Source organism: Rana temporaria, chromosome 1 (assembly GCF_905171775.1).
Source record: "Rana temporaria chromosome 1, aRanTem1.1, whole genome shotgun sequence".
Lineage (NCBI taxonomy): Eukaryota > Metazoa > Chordata > Amphibia > Anura > Ranidae > Rana > Rana temporaria.
Genome location: NC_053489.1, coordinates 336,202,482 through 336,216,359, shown reverse-complemented (window position 1 = coordinate 336,216,359; position 13,878 = coordinate 336,202,482). Strand labels below are relative to the sequence as shown.

The following is a 13,878-nucleotide window of genomic DNA, read 5'->3' as shown; positions in this document are numbered from 1 at the left end:
CCTATAGGTACAGTAAATATCTCCTAAATGTGCAACGTTTAGGAGATACTGACTTACAAAGCCGCCGGTGACGTCACTGGCACATGGACTCTGAAGGAATGGCATACCGTGCCGCTCCTTCAGAGTCCTGTGCCATAAACAGCAGTTTAGGGAGTGGAGTTTTAAGAGTGGCTTTATTGCAGCTTGTTCAGTCAAAGGACTGGAGCCTGCCAACCTAGAAGGAAGACCGGGTGAAGATAGAAGCCCTGTTAGTGCTGACAGCATGTCGCTGGAGGGTTTCATTTTACGGTAAGTTTTAAATAATGTGCTAGTATGCAATGCATACTAGCACATTATAACTTTGCCTTGCAAGTTTTTAAAAAAACACAGAAAGCTTTAGGCCCCTTTCACACGGGCTGGATCCACTCAGCGGACTCCGCTAGCTCAGTGGGCGATCGATCTGTTTATCTGTCCATCTCTGCTCAATGAGAGAGGAGGGACCTGTCAGAGCCCCGATGATTTCTATAGGGAGCTCAGACGAAAACGGACAGCATGTTTTGTTTTCATCATATCCTATCCAATCGGATCCGCCAGACAGATGGCGAACGTATCCATACGTCTGTCTTGAGCAGATCGGATGGCAGATGGTTGTCAGTGGACACATCTCTGCTCACATCCACCTGCCCATAGGAGTCAATGAGTGGCCTGCTCGGATCCGCTTGAAAAACGGACAGGCAGATGCGAGTGGGCTTATCATGTGAAAGGGACCACAATCAATGTACATTTTGGGGTGTTGTGTAAAAGCTGCTTTTGTCAAAAAGCCAAACGTCTGACACAGTGTTTATTAACATTGTTACTTTTATATCTATTTGTTTATTTAATTGCAGAACAACCTTTGATCTGCATATGTTGTCAGTTAAATCATCATGAGCAATAAAAACAATTTCCTGACTTTCTTTTTTGTATATTTCTATTTGTTAATATTCACTTATTTAAAATGTTTTGTCTGTTGATTGTAAAATTATATGCAACTGCCTGCAGTGCCTCTTCCTCTTTGATTTAGGCCCGGTTCACATTGGTGTGACATATGCTTTCGACTTTGAGAGCAACTGTCACATGATGTGTATAAATCAATAGTTCCCTACGAGAGCCATCTTAACTGGTCTGACACAAGTTGGTCCGACTTTGGAAAAGGTCATACTGGGATGTTTTGATTGGTCAAAGGACAAATTGGATTACCTAGAAGTCGGAGCAAAATCGTATCCTGTTCATTCAAGTCGGATGGAAGTAGGACCGATGTCGCAGGGCAAAGTCAGATCGACAGTCACACGACAGTCGTGTCATACCAGTGTGAACCTGGCCTTAAAGTGGAGGTTCACCCAAAAAATCAATTTTTAACATTAGATTGAGGCTAATTTTACTAAGCAGAATCGGGTGTTTTTTTTTTAAATGAATGCAGTACTTACCATTTTAGAGATCGATGTTCTCCCGCCGCTTCCGGGTATGGTCTGCGGGACTGGGCGTTCCTATTTGATTGACAGCCTTCCAACGGTCGCATACAGCGCGTCACGAGTTCCCGAAAGTAGCCAAACGTCGGTGCTCAGGCGCCGTATAGAGCCGCACCGTCGGCTTCTTTCCGCAACTAGTGACGTGCTGTATGCGACCGTCGGAAGGCTGTCAATCAAATAGGAATGCCCAGTCCCGAAGATCATACCCGGAAGCCACGGAGAACATCCATCTCTAAAACAGTAAGTACACCCGAAAAAAACACCCGATTCTGCTTAGTAAAATTAGCCTCAATCTAATGTTAAAAAAAAAGATTCGGGTGAACTCCCGTTTTAAGCTGAAGCTTAGTATATATATTTTTTTGGGGGGATGCAGTACCATACACAATAGTTCTGTGTAAGGGTGTGTATCTTTTTACCTGCAGGTTGTTGCTTTTAAGACCTGTTACTCAACTGCTCCCCCTCAAATTCAACGCAAAATATTTTGGGGTTGTGATAATACAAGTTCTATGATTGGCCAAGAGAACAAAAAGAGGGAAATTTTACTTTTTGATTTTGTCAAGACTGCAGTTTACTTTTACAGTGCTAGAAGACATCCGCTGAAGATGGTATCTGGCAGATGTAGCAACATTTCCAGAATTGGAATTCATAACTCTTTACACATAACTAATGTGTGTATTCCAAAAAATATACTAAACTTCAGCTTCAACATTTTAATGCAGTATTTGAAAGAAAAATAAAACATTATATATGGCCACTATGAAGCCTGACCCCCTGGCATTAGATCAGAATACAACTGTCCAAAAGAGTATGTATCTTAGAAAATATCTTTAATATACATATATCAAAATGTTAAAATCAATTAGAATCACATTACCTTAATCACATTACTTAAACCTGGCTGTAATTTAATATGTAACTTCAATAAAAAATTATACTAGTCTATTGATTAATATATATTGATCCAGCAATCTGTATAGTGCACATAACATCAAAGACTGAGTAAAATATATATAAATTTAATGAGGTGAGATCCTAGATAAGTCTGGACCTTATTGGATACTTGCTGTGACTACTTAAAAGCCATTCAGTTCTCTATAGCCATATTTCATAGTATGAGTTTCCTGTAAACTAGAAAAATAACAATGTAAAAATGTAATAGTCTTTTTGTTATATGGACAATGTAGCTCATTTCTGTACCACAAAGTATCAATAATACTTGATCTCAACACATCAATATTCACATACATGTCCCTTGGAACATGTCTATGCATGTATTGGAGGTTTGTTTGTTGTTTTTTTAAAGCAGGAATATGACAGAATTGACAATTTTGGGAATGTAACTGTTTTTTGGACTGTTTGTAATACAAGCCTCAACAAAGGAACCCGATACACTTCTAAAATGTAACATTGTATAATTTGTGATTGTTTTATCATACAGTCGATTATCATTCAAAGGAAAATGGTGTGCATAGTGAGTTACATTGCACGAAAGGCATCCCAGGCTCCAGAGCAGCTAACATAGCTGGCATGCAAACAGCATGAGGTATACTTACTAAGCCACTAACCTGGAACAATCAAGCAGATCAAGAAAGTATCTGAAAAGTCAAAACTCCTTATCTGCATGCATGTTTCAGGTCCATTACCCAAAGTAATGAAGCCAGGGGTCCACACAGTAGTCAGACAAATAGTATTTAGAGAATGAGAAGTAAAAAATGGCAGCCTCTGAAAAATAATTGATCCACTAGGGCAGTTGACAGGTGGGTGGGAGGGGATATGTTGCCTCCTCATAGCTTATTTTAACTGGGCAGTTGCGGAATGACAGGGAGTATAGTTTTTGCAGCAGCATTGAAACAAAGTATTTATTGTGCACTATTGCATGTTGTAATAATGCGTTATTGTGTCATTCGTTATTGTGTGAATGAGTGCAAGGAGGTAGCAGCTGCAAGCTGCAAAACTGTAGGCATTAGGCTGGAGACCTGGGACCAGGGCCCAAGTCCTGCGGGAACGCGTGGGAACCGAGTTCCTGCACTTTTTTCACAGCAGGAACTCAGTTCCCTTTGCAGGACTAGAGCAGCCGAACCGCCTGAGCCAATCCTTCACTAAGCGGCGATGCCCAGCTCGAGTCACTGTCAGGGGCAGGCGAACCTTAGTAATCCTTTATGTCACTGGCCGCTTCCTGTATATGGATTCATTGGGTAGTGTGCGGGTATTACGTCACTTCCTCGATGCCGCAATGTCTCCTGGGAGCTTTTGTCATTGTTCCCAGGAGACATTGCGGAGGTCTGCCGTGAGTTATCGCGGGATTTAGAAAGAACTTGCTTAAAAAAAAAAAAAACATGCAGTTTAGTAATTATGCATGTGAGCCTATCATTTTTTTTTTTTTTGGTGGGGGAGTGGATCTTGGGTGGGAGTTCCCACACTTTTTTCCCCAGGACTTGACCCCTGCCTGGGACCAATGCCTTGGGTTCAAGGGTCTAACAACTCCCCTGTTCCCAGGCAGTTGCTTGATTGACTGATTCTACTTGATGTTTTTCTTTAAATTAGAAGTATGACCAAAGCTTATTTGGCCTTACTTCTCTTCTAGATCACAGGAGTGCACTTACTTCTACACTTCTGTGACCTAGATGCAGCATACAGCATGCTAAAGCCTGCTGTCGGCTGATGTCACAGAGCCTCTCAATGCACCACTGAGAGCCTGAACCAGCTTCTCCTGCCCCTCTGCAGCCTGGCCCACCAATGAGCGCTCTGAGGGGCACAACAGAGAGTGGTGGTTGAAAGTTACCGATCTCTGCTATGTGAAAACCGAGAACTCACCATATGGGTATTTATGTTTTTTTTATTTCCCACACTTCTTCTTCAACTATCAGAGTAGACAGCCTAAATACAATTTGTTTATGGACTTGTTTCAAAGAGACACAAAGAACTTGTGGGACATTGACCTTCCATCATTTGATTTGCTACTCAGATGTATATATTCCTTCCTAAATAAGATATAATTTTATAACTTTACCCAAAGTAAGTAGGTATCTTTTCAAAATGAGTCGAAATCCCACCTCTGGCTGTTGTCAAATTAATAAGGAACTGCACTGGAAAAAGGAAGCAAGACTCCCATTCGGTGACCATAACATATTGGATTCATCCTGACTTCTGCTGACAGTGGCTAACAGGACTTCTATGGAGGGATACAGGCAATGATAAAAACCTGATACAGGTTCGGACCCTTTTGGGGCACCGTTTAGACCCATATTGGTCATGAACTTTGTAATACTGGGAGACTGTACTGTATGTTGTTAAAAGTAATGTGTTTACTTTAGTGCAGACAAGGCTGTAGAAACATAAAAGACTGACAGCAGACAAAAGACAAATGGTCCATGGAGTCTGCCCAGCTACTATATAGTTTAAAATATGGAAGAAACCTATTTTTAATCAGTAGAAGACCATAGTCAGCTTTCACATAAGAAAAATAAATTGCTTCTGTAGCACCTGGCTACTTTCATAGCAGGTGCTGCTGTAAATTTAGAGGGGGTCAGACAGTTAGTTGCCTCTGACCAGGTTTATTTGGCAAAATTAAGGCCTTTGTTCCAGCTCTGGCTGTACTGTGTGCCTATCCTGCTGTCTGGGGACTTCAGGTACCCCCGGGTGGTAGGTGGCAGCAGTAGAATCAGGGTTGTGTGGATACTTCTCCTCGGCAGCCAATCAGGAGGGTTGATCGCCTCGCTGTGCATGCTGGGAGGGGTATTTAGAGCGCAAACGCCATTGGTTCGTGGTCGTCGCCTTGCTGCCTTCCACCTGGGCCGTCGTCCCACCACCCCCGTGTGTGGCCCTCCTGACCGGGGTGTGTGTGTTGCAGTGTTCCTGGCTCCGGGATCATGTTGGTCCAGAGCATTAATCTACCTTGTAGGCTCAGTAGGCAGACTGAGTCTACAATTTGCAAGTGGTCCTGCGCTGTCCCTCCAAAGTGGGAGGAAGCCGATCGATGGAGAACCTGTCTGGGGGACACCGAGCACGAGGCTGGTGTCACAGGAGAGGCCTATTTGCTCATCGAAGGACACTTCGTATCTGAGAGGCTGGACGATGGTCACCTATCAGTTCCTGACATAACTGATGCCGCGTACACACGATCATTTTTCAGCATGAAAGAAAACATTGTTTTTCAGCATGTCTAAAAAACTACGTTTTCCCAACTTCATTATTAAAACGATGTTGCCTACACACCATCGTTTTAAAAAAATGATCTAGCAAAGCGCGGTGACGTACAACACGTACAAAGGCACTTCAAAGGGGAAGTTCCATTCGCCTTTGGGCTGCTTTAGCTGATTCCGTGTTAGTAAAAGACGGTTCGCAATTTTTTATCTGTTACAGCATGATGAATGTGCTTACTCCATTATGAACGGTAGTTTTATCAGAACGAGCGCTCCCGTCTCATAACTTGCTTCTGAGCATGCACAGGTTTTTTTCCGTCGTTTTAGCCCACACACGATCATTTTTTACAACCTGAAAAACGACGTTAAAAAATGCAGCATGTTCGAAAAAAAATGTTGTCGTTTTTCAGAACCTGAAAATGATGTGAAGCCCACACACGATCATTTTAAATGACATTTTTGAAAATGCTGAAAAATGATCGTGTGTACGCGGCATCAAGCTTGTTGAAGGAGATCCGGGGGCTGAATCTAGTTGAGAAGGATTTTGGACTGAGACTATCTCCACCTTTAGGAGGGTCTGTGGCAGAGACTTCAACCTAAAGTTTCCGAGTGACACTCTGGCTGCTAGGCTGGTGAGAGAGGCCTATGCAGGGGCACTATACCCACTCTGGCTAGAGTGGTGAAGAAGTTTGTCATTGGAAGCAGGACTGTTTCCAGTACCAGTTAACTCTGAATCCGCTATTTCCATTTCTACTATCCATTTACCTATTTCTACTTCTACTGTTTTTACCCGGCTGGGTAATAAAAGCACAGAAAAGACACCTGTTTTGTGGACATTGACTTTATTACAGCTCTCATCCAGTACACTAGACAGCGGGGATACAGAGGTAACATGCCACCCAAAACAACCCAGCAGCTCCTTCGGGAGTAGTGCTACACTTCCATTTATTTAAGCCTGGAATGTATATATTATGATGTTTAGCCTATGAGCACGAGTTATGGCCTGATTTGCTATTACTTCAGCCATGTTCATATGTGTTTATGCTTCAAAAATAAGCAAGGTACTTATACTTTGCTTAAATTTTTGGTTGCGGAAATTTTATATAACAATCTCCAGATATTCTTTTCCTTTGTTCTATGAGAAATATTTCAGATTTAATAAAATGCAGCTGATGCCTGGATATTGTCAGCAAAACACCTCACATTCCTTCTGTCGGTGACAGTGACAAAGCAAATATATGTTGCTATGGTAATGTGGAAGGTATTCAATAGAGGTGGTAAAGGAAAACTTGCCAAGATCAACTGAAAAACTCACATCTGTTTGTCTACCATAAAACTATGTACAGGTACTGCACAAACAAAGACTGAGGAGAATAAATCTGGATAACTGTATAGATCGAACACTAGAATTAATTAGGGCTGCGGAAATTAACGATTAATTGGTCGATTAATCGTTAATTTCTTTGATCGAAAATTTGATCGAGGAAGATCCGCGAAGTGAGCTCCGCGGTCTCGCCCATAGGAAAGGCTGCGGCTTCGGCCTAGCTCCGGAGCCGCAGCCATCTTGGTCCACCCGGCGGCAGCTAAGTAGCGGCGCGCTGACGTCATCATCACCCACCTGCCTGCTTGTATCATCTTCCCTTGCGCACCGCACGTGTCCATCAGCTACTCTGCGGACGGGTCTGCCTGCCTGATGTATTGTCAGGTAAGACTGGACAACCATCCTGTGTGTGGTTACATTATGGGGGCAGATGTATATATTCCTGGAGTATGGGGGCAGATGCTTCATTTATACTTATGAGCCAGTGTATGTTTATTCTTGCAGTATGGGGACAGATATTGGATATTAAAGCATGGGGGCAGATGTGTATATTACAGCATGGGGGCAGATGCTGTAATATGCACATCTTCCCCAATGCTTTAATATACACATCTGCCCCCATACTGCAAGAATATACACATCTGCCCCCATGCTTTAATATACACATCTGCCCCCATACTGCAAGAATATACACATCTGCCCCCATACTGCAAGAATATACACATCTGCCCCCATGCTGTAATGTACACATGGGGGCAGATGTGTATATTCTTGCAGTATGGGAGGCAGATGTGTATATTAAAGCATGGGGGCAGATGTGTATATTACAGCATGGGGGCAGATGTGTATATTACAGTATGGGGGCAGATGTGTATATTCTTGCAGTATGGGAGGCAGATGTGTATATTAAAGCATGGGGGCAGATGTGTATATTACAGCATGGGGGCAGATGTGTATATTACAGTATGGGGGCAGATGTGTATATTCTTGCAGTATGGGGGGGAGATGTGGATATTACGGTATGGGGGGGAAGATGTGGATATTACAGTTTGGGGGGGCAAATGTGGATATTACGGTATGGGGGGGGAAGTCATGGATTGTGGAAACCAACTAGTTTTGAGTGATTGTATATAGTGTATACCACATTTACCACTGACTAATGCAGAGTTGCAATGCAAGGAGATCAGCTAAAAGTAGTTGTATCTGTATGTGCGTTAATTAATCGAAATTAGTCGATTAATCGATAAAAAAAAAAAAAACGATTAATCGAACACAAACATTTTAATCAGTAACAGCCCTAGAATGAATGTTCATGGTGTGATTTCTTAAAGGTTTACTGAATAAATGGGGCATTTAATTTGTTGTACCTATAGCTGTAAAGGAAAGTTTTGAAGAAAGCAAAATTTTGGCTATAAATACACATAAAAGTTCAAATGTAACTATCCACAAAATGCAATGCTATAGGTGTTCCGAGGACTCATTTGTTTAATTCATTGGAGCTGCTGCCAACAGTGGCCATAGTGGCCATTCCACTGCTGCCATGCATGGGATGTCAATAAGGCAAGCAGTGAATAATTTCAAATACGAATGATAAATACAAATAAAGTAATAAATACATTTTACAACATAAATGGGCATATGAAGTATAAATTAACTTTATTGATTAGGCTACAGATCGGCATTAAAGAGCAGCTCTACCTAACTAGAAAATGATTCTGCAAAGAAGGAAGGTAGAGTAGATAGAAGACCTACTAATCACTAGTTATGGTTGTAAAAACAACTATTCTAAGCTCCCAAAATACTAATCTAAATCAATATTCATGTGACCCTATGGAAACCCTACCCCAGGGCCGATCCTAGGGTCACAGATACCTGGGTGCAGAAATATTTCTGGTGCCCCCCACATGGGTGTAGTCATCTTACTAACTCCTCCCCTTTTACACATGTTTCTATAGCTACGACTCAAACAAGTCCCCCACAGCAGGTTTCCCCCATCAGAGCCCCCCAGCAGGTGTCCCCCATCAGAGCCCCCCACAGTAGGTGTCCCCCATCAGAGCCCCCCACATCAGGTGTCCCCATAGATCAGTACTTGTCCAATAGATCCCTGTAGCTTGGACGCGCTGGGAGCAGAAGCACTTTACAGGGGGCGGGGCATACGTGGCATCTTTGGTTACTTGGAGGGTGGCACTCGGAAAGCATTTCTGGGAGTGCACGGGACGATTGGCAGCAGTTCCAGCCAACCCAGAAGCCTCTCATCACACCGCCTATGGGAGAAGAGCCGACACACGCAGAGGGGGGTAGAAAGGAGACTGCTCCATGCACACTGGACAGAGTTAATTAGTGGAGCCTAGTGCTGGAACGTGGAACGTGGTACCCAGCCCGGATTCCGGGGACAGCGGGAAGTATGCGCCCTTGTCAGTTGCCAGCGGAGAGAGCATGCGGGATGGGGAACCGCAGCAGGGAGGGGAGCACTTTGGAGCTTCGGCGCCCCCACCTCTGTGGCACCTGGGTGCGGAGCACCCCGTGCACCCTGCCTAGGATCGGCCCTGCCCTACCCCACCTTTCTCCCTCTTGTTTCTATTTCAATCCCCCTTTCCTCATTGTCCCCCATTCCCTCTTTCTTAACCTTACTCCTTTCCTTCTTCTTTCACCTACCTCTTCCCACTGGTTGCATTATCATCTATATTTATTACTTTATATGCACTCTATGTGCCATGCCCCTTACTGCCTTTGTTTATGTAGTGCTCATGCTCAAGATGTGCACATCTTGTAAGATATGATGTTGCAATTTTTGTATTTCTGAAGACTTTCTAATAAGACCCGGTTCACACAGGGGCTACTTGTCAGGCGACTTAGCTGTCGCGATTCATTCTGTACAATGGAACCGTTCTAATAGGAGCAACTCAAGTCGCTCCAAATTAGAAAAAGGTTCCTGTACTACTTTGTACTTTGTACTTAGTAAGCAAATGAAAATGTGCTTTTCTAACACTGAACCGCCTATGGACTGCTGGCATGGGGATGCATGCAACACCTGTGCAGCACTGTGTGAATGGACCCTTAAGCTAGCCATACATGGATTGATCAATGTATGGGCAGGCTGATTTACCCACGTCGATCCATCGATTGACTTGGGTACAACCAGCCTGTCAGATTTTTTACATGATTACTGCCGGCTGTGTTCTGCCAGCCGGGAAGGCTCCCCATGTTCCCCCACCGGCAGAACACAATAGTGTTGATGGGGGAAGGAAAGAAAATGTAATCATCTATGGGCTGCCTTAAGCCTCGTACACACGACCGAGGAACTCGACGGGCGAAACGCATCGTTTTCCTCGTCGAGTTCCTTGTTAGGCTGTCGAGGAACTCGACAAGGCAAGTTTCTCCATTCCCGTCGAGGAAATAGAGAACTTGCTCTCTTTTTGGCTCGTCGAGTTTCTCGACAGTTTCCTTGACGAAAATGTACACACGACCGGTTTCCTCGGCAAAAAATATCTCCCAGCAAGTTTCTTGCTGGTTTTTGCCGAGAAACTCGGTCGTGTGTACGAGGCCTTACAGTAGATGTGACAAGCTTAACTGTTCTGGAAAGAGAGATAATATTGCAGAGAGAAAATCGGGCAAGACTTGGTAGCTAGTATACAACTTGTCACAAGATCACTGTCATTGGTTTCTCTCTCTAGTTATTTCCTCTGGAACTTCTCCTGGCTATCCTTTAGCATTTAGGAATATTATTGTAAAGGGATATCTTCCATATACCTTTACTTCCTTCAGCTGCCATGGTAACATTCATCTAAGAAGGTCGTAGAGATTACCGGGAAGGAAAGTTGGATCTTTAGTCATGTCTCCCTTCCAAACTGCACTAAATCCTTCATAGCATTTTCTTCTATTTATATGTACATTTTCACACAATATAATTTTCTACAAAATTTGTATGCTTTAACCTATACTTTATAGATTTCCTGATTTACTAAGGAAGTTGAGAATCATCAGTCAAAAAAGTGTAAATATCAACTTATTAACAATCACCCAGTCATGTGAAAAGAATCTACAGTGAGTGCAAATTTACCGTATTTATCGGTGTATACCGCGCACTTTTTTGCCCTGAAAATCAGGGCAAAATCGTGGGTTGCTTGGTATACGCCGATACCCGCTTTCCCGCGCCGAGTTTTGAATACTGCGCCGACATATACCGAGCGCAGTACACTCGGGTATAGTCGGGCAGTCTCGGCAACTTCCGCTCTCACGTCCTGGACGTACAGGACGTCAGCGCGGGTAGCCGAGCATTGCCGACAATACACGAGTGTCAGAGCGCAGTACACGAGTGTATTGTCGGCAATGCTCGGCTACCCGCGCTGACGTCCTGTACATCCAGGACGTGAGCGCGGAAGTTGCAGAGACTGCCCGACTATACCTGAGTGTACTGCGCTCGGTATATGTCGGCGCAGTATTCAAAACTCGGCACGAGAAACGAGCGAGGACGCCGCAGAAGGACGCCGGACCCGCCGATGAGGACACCGGACCCGCCGCAGAAGGACACCCGAAGCCGCAGAAGGACACCCGAAGCCGCAGAAGGACGCCGGACCCGCCGAAGAGGACACCCGAAGCCGCAGAAGGACGCCGGACCCGACGAGGCCGCCGATGGACGCCGCGCAAGACACCAAAACTGTAAGTACAAAAAAAACTTTTGTTCCACAGGATTCGGGGTCACTTTAGGGGTGCGCGGTATACGCGGGAGCGCGTTATACCGCGATAAATACGGTACTTTACACATGGTTAAATAACTGAGTGAAAATTCTTAACTTTTTTAGTAAATCAGCTTTATTGTCTACCTTTCCCTATTCTACTTTTGCAGCAGAACTTTTTAATAATTATAGTCAAGGCATTTATATGCTTGTTGCCTAATATTGTAAAAAAAAAATCTGTCTCAGTGATTTAATGAAACCATTTGGGTATTCAGTTGTGAATCTATGAGGTTGATTTACTAAAAGAAAATCCACTTGTTACTACAAGTGCACTTGGAAATGCAGTCGCTGTAGATCTGAGGGGAAGATCTGAAATGAGGGGAAGCTCTGCTGATTTTATCATCCAATCATGTGCAAGCTAAAATGCTGTTTTTTTATTTTCCTTGCATGTTCCCCTCTGATCTACGACTGCACTTCTAAGTGCACTTCTAGTGCAAAGTGTATTTACCTTTAGTAAATCAACCCCTATGTCATTAAACCTTTTAAATGTGCAAAATATAAGCAGGCATACTCAGTGCTAACTTAAGCCTCGTACACACGGTACGACTGTTGGCCAACCGAGCGTCAGATGTTTGTCAAAAGGGCCTGTGCCTGGATCTTGTCTTGAATACTAATGTTACACAATTGTTGTGTCACAAACACGAACGTAGTGGCGTACTACGAGGAATTTCAGCTCTTGAGCGCCACCCTTTGGGCCCCTTCTGCCAATTTTGTGTTTTGTGAGCATTGAATCCGAGCATGCATGTTTGTACTTTCGACTTTTGTGTAATGGATTTGTGTACTGACCATATGAAAATCAGACATGGAGCCGTTGCCTGTTGGAAAATGTACTAGCCTGCCATCCAACATTTGTTGGCCAAAAGTTGGACAACAATTGTCTAAAGGAGCGTACTAAAGGTAAAAATTTAGGACAGAATTTAGGACAACAGTCTGTCAACAGACAATCCCCTTTCAACAATCGAACCGCGTGTACGATTAACACTATACAGGGGTCAGTAAAATCTTTTTTTGGACACCTTAACCACTTAAGGACCGCCTAACGCCGATATACGTCGGCAGAATGGCACGGCTGGGCACAGGCATGTACAGGTACGTTGCCCTTTATGTGTCCAGCTGTGGGTCGCGCGCGTGCCACCGGCGGCACGCTCGTGACCCGGTCCGAAGCTCCGTGACCGCGCCCACCGGACTTGCGGACCTGATCGCCGCCGGTGTCACACGATCGGGTCACAGGAGCTGAAGAACGAGGAGAGGTGTGTGTAAACACACCTTCCCCCGTTCTTCTCTGTGGCAGTGTCACTGATCGTCTGTTTCCTGTTATATGGAACGACGATCAGTGATGTCACACCTACAGCCAGCCCTCCTACAGGAAGAATCACTCCCTTAGGGCACACTTAACCCCTTAGCGCCCCCTAGTTGTTAACTCCTTCACTGCCATTGTAATTTTCACAGTAATCAGTGCATTTTTATAGCACTTTTCGCAGTGAAAATGACAATGGTCCCAAAAATGTGTCAAAAGTGTCCGATGTGTCCGCCATAATGTCGCAGTCATGAAAAAAATCACTGATCGCCGAATCATACGTCTAGTAAAAAAAAATATTAATAAAAATGCGATAAAACGATCCCCTATTTTGTAAACGCTATAACTTTTGCGCAAACCAATCAATAAACGCTTTTTGCAATTTTTTTTACCAAAAATAAGTAGAAGAATACGTATCGGCCTAAACTGAGTAAAAAAAAAAGTTTTTTATATATTTTTGGGGTATATTTATTATAGCAAAAAGCAAAAAATATTGAATTTTTTTCAAAATTGTTGCTTTATTTTTGTTTATAGCACAAAAAATAAAAACCGCAGAGGTGATCAAATACCACCAAAAGAAAGCTCTATTTTTTGGAAAAAAAGGACGCCAATTTTGTTTGGAAGCCACGTCGCACGACCGCGTAATTGTCAGTTAAAGAGACGCAGTGCGGAATTGCAAAAAGGGGCCAGGTCCTTTACCTGCATAATGGTCTGGGTCTTAAGTGGTAAAAGGTTATTTATTGTAGGTCTAAACTTTGCATTATTTTATTGAATAACACTGACTCCATGCTGTAAAGCCACATACTTCCTTGTGCCGGAAAAGAGATTTTAAATTAGAGGAAAATTCTTCAGTGATCTGGAGGCGTACAATACTATCCAGAAGTGCCTTAAGCTA

At 43.6% G+C, this 13,878-nt stretch overlaps 1 protein-coding gene across 3 annotated transcripts in view; it reads right to left on the bottom strand.

The window, feature by feature from the left end:
• The window catches only part of PALM2AKAP2 (PALM2 and AKAP2 fusion), a 451,866-nt gene that overhangs the window by 404,395 nt on the left and 33,593 nt on the right, over positions 1 to 13,878 (bottom strand). The gene's annotated exons all lie outside the window — the stretch shown is intronic.